Below are 8,060 nucleotides of genomic sequence, written 5' to 3'. Positions count from 1 at the left end.
ACCAGACACAAACCAAGTCCACAAATGCAGATAGCAGAGCAAGCAGCACAACAGACTAAGTCCAGCATGGCCTGTCCTCCAGCCTGCTCATGACCCCAGTCCTTCAGGGAGCAGCCCAAAAACACTGCCAAGTTCAAAAAGCAGCCCAAAACTGCTGTTGAATCTGAGAAGCCACCATCCAGGCCATCTATTCTGACAAACCAAGAACAGGGGTAGCTCGCCAAACAAGGCCAGTCAAATGTCCCAAAACCCAGCAAAATGCTGTAAAAATATATAAAATCTGCAAGTGCAGCAAAGAATAGGCAGGCCATCCTCTGTTCTGCTGCACACTACTCAATTCCCAACTGTTTGACCTGCCTCCATTCTCCAGCCCAAGCAGAACCAGGCAAGTGCCCCAGCAGCATCCTCACCACCATACCACAGCAAACAAGAGGACAGCCCAACGATGGCTCCCTCTTTCTCCACCATCTTAACCAGAAGCCTTCTTGTCTTCCTTCTGAGTGACATTCCAAAGTCTTTTTCATTGCCATTAGCTCCAGCTTCTTTGATTGTTTGCAAGAGATAAACTTCATTTGTCCACTGAAGAGGACATCTCATTGATTTGATTCAGGATAATTCCATCTACACAAGAGGATTTTTCTCTAAGTGAATTCTTTTTAATGAAACAAAACAATCCATCAAGAAACAATGAGAGAGAGAGAGACAGAGACAGAGACAGAGACAGAGACAGAGAGAGACAGGTGAATAGTACTTCGTGATTTCATGATATACCCAGGTTGTTCTGTTGGCAGCTACAAAATAAACTGAAAAGGATAAACAGTTTGTCTCAGGATTTTCAGTCAACTGCATTCTGTGAATATATTTCAGAGGCCGCCCTGGATAAAAGGATCAGTATGAGATAGCATTCACATAACATGCAAAGACATGATTTGCTTAAATGTTCACTGCTGGCTGGGGAATTCTGGGATTTCAAGTCCACACATCTTAAATTTGGCAAGGTTGAGAGACACTGGTTTACTGAGTAAACTACAGTTGGCTTATGAAGTCATAATGCCTGGTTTACAGAACACAAATTATACAGACTTCTATATAAACCTTCATTTATTGTAGTGACTCCAATAAAACCAGGGAGGAGGGCAATAATTCTCCAGTCAATCCAAACTTTTAGCTAGTATACATCCCATTGAGATACATCCAATATGTAGCACATATAATAAATCTCTTTTACAATCAAAATCCATTACAATGAAAATAATCAAAAAATTTAAATTGCTGAAAATTAAACAGGTTGCTTTTATATTTAAGAGCAGATGAACCCCAAGTGGATTCAGTGTTTATGACACTTTTTCAGATTAGGGGATCATGTTGAAAAACATCCCTTTCTAAAACATTTATTCTGTTTTCTACCCCAAATCTGTTTTGTGTTTGGCCACACAGTTTTTCTGAGATTCCTTTAAGGGAAAGTAATATGCAGTGAAATATTTTCATACAGAAGTACTCTAAGAAACTTAAGGTAATGGAGTAATCTAAAGAGGCTAAATGAATTATTCATTACATCAAAACACAAAAAGAAAATCACTTTTCTTTCCTTATTAAATGTTCCTTCTTGTTCATCTGAGGCCTCAATAAAATGATGTAGCATTTGGGGGAAAATATACATGCCAGTAGGCCAGCACTGGAGGACAAGATGGAGAAGATCTCCATGGCTACCATGAATTTTCCTTTGGTGCTCAGGTAGGTTGGAACAAAGGACAGCCAAACGCTGCAAAAGACCATCATGCTGAACGCGATAAATTTGGCCTCATTGAAACTGTTGGGCAACTTCCTGGCTTGGAAAGCCACATTAAAGCTGACGCTAGCCAGGAAACCCATGTAACCCAGGACACAGTAAAACATTATCACTGAGCCCTCATTGCATTCCATTATGATTTCCCCCTTCAGTGAATGCAGGCCTCTATCTGGGAAAGGAGGAGAGGTACTTAGCCACACTATGCAAATTCCCACCTGGATGAAGGAACCTGAAAGGACAATAGAATTGGCCAGTCCTTTCCCCACCCATTTCCTCATTCCAGAGCCTGGTTTGCTTGCCATGAAGGCCAGAATCACCATCATGGTTTTTGCCAATACAGATGAAAGGGCAACTGAGAAGATGATGCCAAAAGTCACTTGCCGGAGAAGGCAAGTCACTTTTTCAGGCCTTCTAATGAAAAGGAAGGAGCAGAGGAAGCAGAGAAGAAGGGAGAGGAAGAGGATATAAGTGAGGCTCCGGTTGTTGGCTTTGACAATTGGAGTCTATCGATGCCTCCAAAAGATTCCAAGCACAAAAACTGTAATCACAGAGAAAGCAATAGCCAAAAAAATAAAAAGGATTCCCAAAGGTTCTTCATAAGAAAGATAGGTCCATACTTTGGCAATACATTGATTGAGAATCTTGTTGGGATATTGATTTTCTGGACATTTCATGCAGGCATCTGTATCTGGAAAAAAGAAAAGTACTCTTTAAATATATAAAAATATCCATCAATGCATAGGGCAACAGTGCTACCTCGATGCTGGTTATCTTTTGTTCATATTGTTGTAGTTAAATAAATAAGGCTCTGGGCTAGATCTTTTCTGCTCAGTTAACCACTGTTCTGTCAATTCTTTGTCTTACCTATTTTGTCAGAGATCTGCCCTTCTGGACATGGCACACAATCGTAGCAGCAAAATTGCTCTCCTTCCTTCTTCTTTCTGCTGAAGCCTGGATAGCAGTGGTCATTGCACACAGAGAGAGGCATACACCTCTGTATGAAGGAAACAGGGTAATAAAATGCTAGATATCAATACACTTTTCCCTAACCAAGAACCAAGAACTGAGATGGTAAAGGAGAAAAGGGCAACCTCAGTTTGGCACTAGCTACATTGGCAATCAGTATGTTTTAGGTACAATCAGATGTATTCATCTTTAAATTTGTCTGGAGAACATCTTATTTATGCTGTCTAAAATATGTGAAATAAAGTGTTGCAATTCAGCACCTGAAGAGATCCAAAACAGATTCTTTTTTCTTTTAACTACTGCCAGGTATTTGACAATTGCTCTACCTTTATTTTTAGTCAAGAATTCAGAGCTTCTTCTCACCTGGTTAAAGCTTCTGTGCCATACAATTTGATTGTCATTGAGTGTTAATTCTCTGCCTGGTGAAGCCCGAGGTTCCAATCTTCCAACCTTGACTCGCGCAAAAGAATTATTGGGGAAAGTGATCCAGTTTACAACGTCAAAACCCGTAATTAATTCTTTATTTTCATCAAAACTAAGAGTGTCTCCTATACTGTTATTGAATACAATGCTTTTCAAGAAAGAGTGGAACTATATTTTAAAAAAAGAAAAAAAGTTATAGCAAGGCTTTGAAATCATGATAACTGCATAAAACTATTTCAAACTAGACAGTCTTGCTTTGAAAAATACAGTTGAGGATCTAGGGTATCATGGATACTAGATATTTCAAAAATCACAGCCTCTTCTTTCAGCTCACTTCCATTGGATTCATGACTGAGCATTATCCTTAGACATTTAGAGTGCAGGCTTCTCTCTACCACTCATTCACACGTTAGCCCCTTTTCTCAAAATACTGAATGTAGGTATTGTCTTCAAGAAGGAGATATAATTCAGGTTTTGTACAAGGACTGCCTCAAATCTCTTTTACAAGAATTGGCCTTGTAATTTTATAAGTGAAAAGAAACAGTCATGTGGATTTTGCTTGTTCTGCTTTGCAACCACTCTTTGCCCTTCTCTAAGATATGCAAACCTCAACCTATTTTAGCTTTTCCAAATGGAGAATGACTCTAAGCTCAGCTACTAGTCAACTGGCACCTGGAAAGCTGGGGAAAACTTAAAAGAACAGAAACCATGCTTAAGGAAGGCAATGGAAACTATTTCTTCAAGGAAATCACATGGCCTCTTTTGACTTAGTGAAGACAATTGCCTGACCATCAAATGTATCAGCCAAAATATTAACCTCCCAGCTTCTCTGCTTCATGGTCAATGTCTACAACCCATGTGGAGTATATTCAACATCAACTATAAAAAGTGATGTGACAAGTATCTGTTGCAAGAATTTTCAGCATTATGAGGGATATTGACTCACACAGATTGGTCTAACTATGAGACCTGCAGTTTGTGGGCTTCCTAGAATCTGAACACACCCCACAATGGACACTTAGATAGTGCTGCTGAAATTTCATGACAAACTGACCAATCTTCATTGGCATGTTATGGTCATCTCCAGTTGCTAACCCATCCTGAACCTTTGAAGTCATGCTTTTTCTGTTTCTGCAATCTGAACCTCCAAAATAGCACCTAAATAAGGCTTAATATTTTACTCTCTCCCAGTTCCATAACATCACTACATCACTAACCATTTTCTTTATGGCTTTTAGAAGCCAAAACAAATTAATATCAAAAAGAAAAGCTTTTACCAAAATGAACAATGGCCATTTTTTAATTAAAATTAAAACGCTTTGAATTCTCTAGAATAGAGGAGCACTTCCTCCTACACCACAGAAAAGCTTCACCATCATTTAAAGCAGTAGTTATATTCTTTGAGTGCATTTTCTTCTAACTAGGGAAACAATGTCTTTGCAAATAGCATTACAGGGTTAGGTAGCATCATTCCCAGTAGCATTCTTGGGAGTCAGAGAAATACAGTATGGTGGCCCTGTTGAACACACAAGGTTTGTGAACTAGAAAGAGAATAAAGTACCTGCCATGGCTCTGCTTCCATTAATCTTCTACCTCTGGATCTGGATTTGAGTAACTCATGCAAGGAATGTGCAATGATATTGACTGCATTGTAGATGTTGTAATTGTAACCATTCATGTTCATTTCAAAAAATGTACTGGGTAGACTCTCTAACTTCTCATTCCCAGTGCATAGTACTTGGTTATCTTCATTTACACTTGAAATGTGTAATGGGCAGTCAAATGCCTGCTCCCAAAAATTCTGAATGAAATTGTCTTCTTTTGCCCAGGATGGCCTTACAGTGTGAACAAATTCTTGGAATCTGGGTGGTTCTTTTGAGCGAGCTGTGAATGATAGGACACCATGAAAACTCTGTATATCCCAAAGTCTCTGAATGGACAATGATTCAAAATTCCAATGCGATGTAACAATCCACACTTTTCCCAAAGGTGGCAATGAAGTCAAAGATGCTAGAAGGATTATGACTCTCAGATTTTGCATAGATGGAGGTGATCCATATACAAAGCACACTTGAACTTTTTGATCCATGAAAAGTTGATCATATCTTAACTCCACTGAAAGCAAGTGTATATATTCATCCCAATAAGTCTGCTTTGGTGTTCTAAGTATGAAAGCAAAGCAAATGTTGTTTTGGGAAAGCAATGGTACAATTTTCTGCAAAAACATGTCTCCATAGTCATCATCCACAGCCAAGGCCCCAATCCATGTCCACCCAAAATGCTGAAGTAATCGGATAACCCCAGTATATTGATGGACTTCATTTGGGAGCATCTGGTACAAGAATGGAAATATATTTTTGTCACCATGTAGTGGTGTAAATGTTCCATAAGCAAGCTGAAAGGAAATATATGGCAAATAATCAGAAGTATTAAGAGAGAATACTAAATGGGATCCTTCTTCTTCATAGCTGTATGTACAATGTGGACACTCAAGTGTTGCTGGAAATTATGCAGTCAGCTCACATGGGTTGCCTGTGTTTTTCTATGTGTCCATTTTAACTGGTTGGGAAAACACTTAAAACAAGACACTAGACCCAAAGCAAGGCATTTATGATCTGCAAAAGAATGTTCTTCTTTGACTATCTAAAGGGAATCAACCAGCATTTAGAAGAGACCGAATATTTTGTGTAGTGGCCCAACATGTTTGGAATTCAATGCCAACAGATGTTTGACAATCTTCAATTCTTGGGGGGCGGGGGGGGGAGGACTGCAAAGAATCCCCAGTTTTTAAATATGTAATCATCCCTACAGTTTATTCATATTTATATTTATTTAATATTGCATAGTTTTCTCCTACTTTCTTCCCTGTGCAGTTCTTAACTGTGAAAAATAGTTTAAAAATACTTTTCAGAATGGAAGGATTTAAAGAAATTTGGGACTTCTAGGGAGCCATCACAAAGGCCTACCTGTGGAATCTTGTAGTTGGCAAGAACAGTTGCCATGATGGATGAGGCTTCTGTGAAACGTCCTCCAATGGGAGCAATAAACATTTTCTTCGAGTCACATATAAAGTTCGGAACAAACCTCTGGTGCGTACAAAGCAGGCTCAAGACTGCCTTATATGTTATCCTTGCAATTAAGTAGTTGTTCAGAATGTGGAAACCCAAAGTGATGTTTGGTAAGAGTTCAGGATGCTCGTTGATTTCTTTGAGAGCAAACACCAAAGCAAGGATTTGCTAATACTCCTTTGTCTCAGATCTGCAATAAAAACTACCAACTGAATTAAATAACATAAAAACTACCTTTTGATTCTCCTATCATTTTTCAGATCTCGGGACTCTAAGCTATAAAGCAGTAGGCCTTGAAGTCCAAAGGAGAACAAAGGACCAGCCCTACCATTCCCTGAGAGGCAGCCACCTCAGGCTGCAGATGCTGAAAGCCAGCAGACAGGGTGGAGGAGACCCCAAAACACACATGTTCTCCACCATTCATATAGCCTAACCAAAAGGATTGCTACCTCTTGTGTCCTTGCTAGTGTTTGAGGAAAAGCTTAATGCCACTTCAGATGGGTTACTGAAGGGACTGGGAGAAAGCAGTGCTAGTTCCTGCCTTCAGGTGACAGAATAATGTGGACCAGTTCAAAGAGAAGGAAAGTTGCCTTTTTTTTAATCTCCTGGAATAATTTATCTTTGGAAAGATACAGGTTATGGACCAAGATTGACATATCAATTAATTGATTTCAACAGTATTAAATTCCCCTGAGAAAGACCTGTAGTGTGCTTTGATTCCACTTCTTAAGGTTACTCTTCTTATCTAATATGTAGCCTTATTACAGAATCTCCTTTCCCTGTCTCAGAGAATATTAAGTATTTGACAGTAACTTACTTTTAGATTTTGTTAAGATGTGGTGTACTTTAGCTATGATATGCTCAGTCTCCTATAATTGGCAGACTGACAAATTGTCCTAAACTATTACAAACAGTTTATAAATCACAAAGGCTGCAGTCAGAAAACATCTAGGTGAAAATCAGCAGAATCATATATGGATTGAGTGCAGTGTGAGAAACCAGATGGAGTTTTCTAATAAGTAGCCATACTTAAAAGAGAGAGCAAACTAATTAACAGAAAATTCCCAATGACACTGGGATTATGATAATTTTCAAATACTTATCACTTTATAACCCTGTTGCTTAATTTTTTTCCCCAACTATTTTGCACTCAGTGGTCTAAAAAAAAAAAGTATTCCTTACACCACTTCATAGATCACTGTCCGAGTGGGGTCTTCTGTGAAGGAAGGGCTGCTGTGAAAGAAGAAGGCTTGACTGACAATTGCCCCAATGAGAACATTTCCTGGCTGAGAGAATTGATGGGCTATAGGGAATGGGTCATCAGGTATGGAACAATTGATGGCATCTGTCTTGCATATAGTACGGAATAGGAAGAAAAAGAGGAACACTGCTATCACCCCCATCCTATTATTGACAATTCCCATCCAAAAAAAGATAGATGTTCCTACACAGAATAATATCCTTTCTCTACAACATCAAACAGTGTGGCATCATTTTTGATTATCCTTACATATAGACTGTTGCCATAGTACTGGAATATTTTCTCCAAACAGATTCCATTTTTTTTTTCATTGTTACTTTTCAGTTCGTTTGTATACATGCGTGGTTCATCTGTGCTTTCAGCTTCATTCAGTTGTTTAATGTGCTCTGAACGACTGCCATTAAAAAAAAAAACTTTTATATCTGAGTAGCTACTGTGAGATTCTCAGTTTTTTGCTTGGAAGAGAAAACTGGGATGATTTTTCCCATTGTTGTTAAATTAGTAAAACTCTGTCCTGATTACCATTTTTAATGTTAATAAAGCTTCCATTTGT

At 38.7% G+C, this 8,060-nt stretch overlaps 1 pseudogene; it reads right to left on the bottom strand.

Moving 5' to 3' along the window:
• Positions 1–1,575: 1,575 nt before the first annotated feature.
• On the bottom strand, positions 1,576–6,228 carry LOC148215868 (vomeronasal type-2 receptor 26-like; annotated as a pseudogene).
• Positions 6,229–8,060: the final 1,832 nt, after the last annotated feature.

Source organism: Python bivittatus, unplaced genomic scaffold (assembly GCF_059951505.1).
Source record: "Python bivittatus isolate LINGU-HERP-01145 unplaced genomic scaffold, Pbiv_v1 ctg000460_np1212, whole genome shotgun sequence".
In the NCBI taxonomy this organism is placed as follows: Eukaryota; Metazoa; Chordata; class Lepidosauria; order Squamata; family Pythonidae; genus Python; species Python bivittatus.
This window is presented reverse-complemented; position numbering and strand designations above follow the sequence as displayed.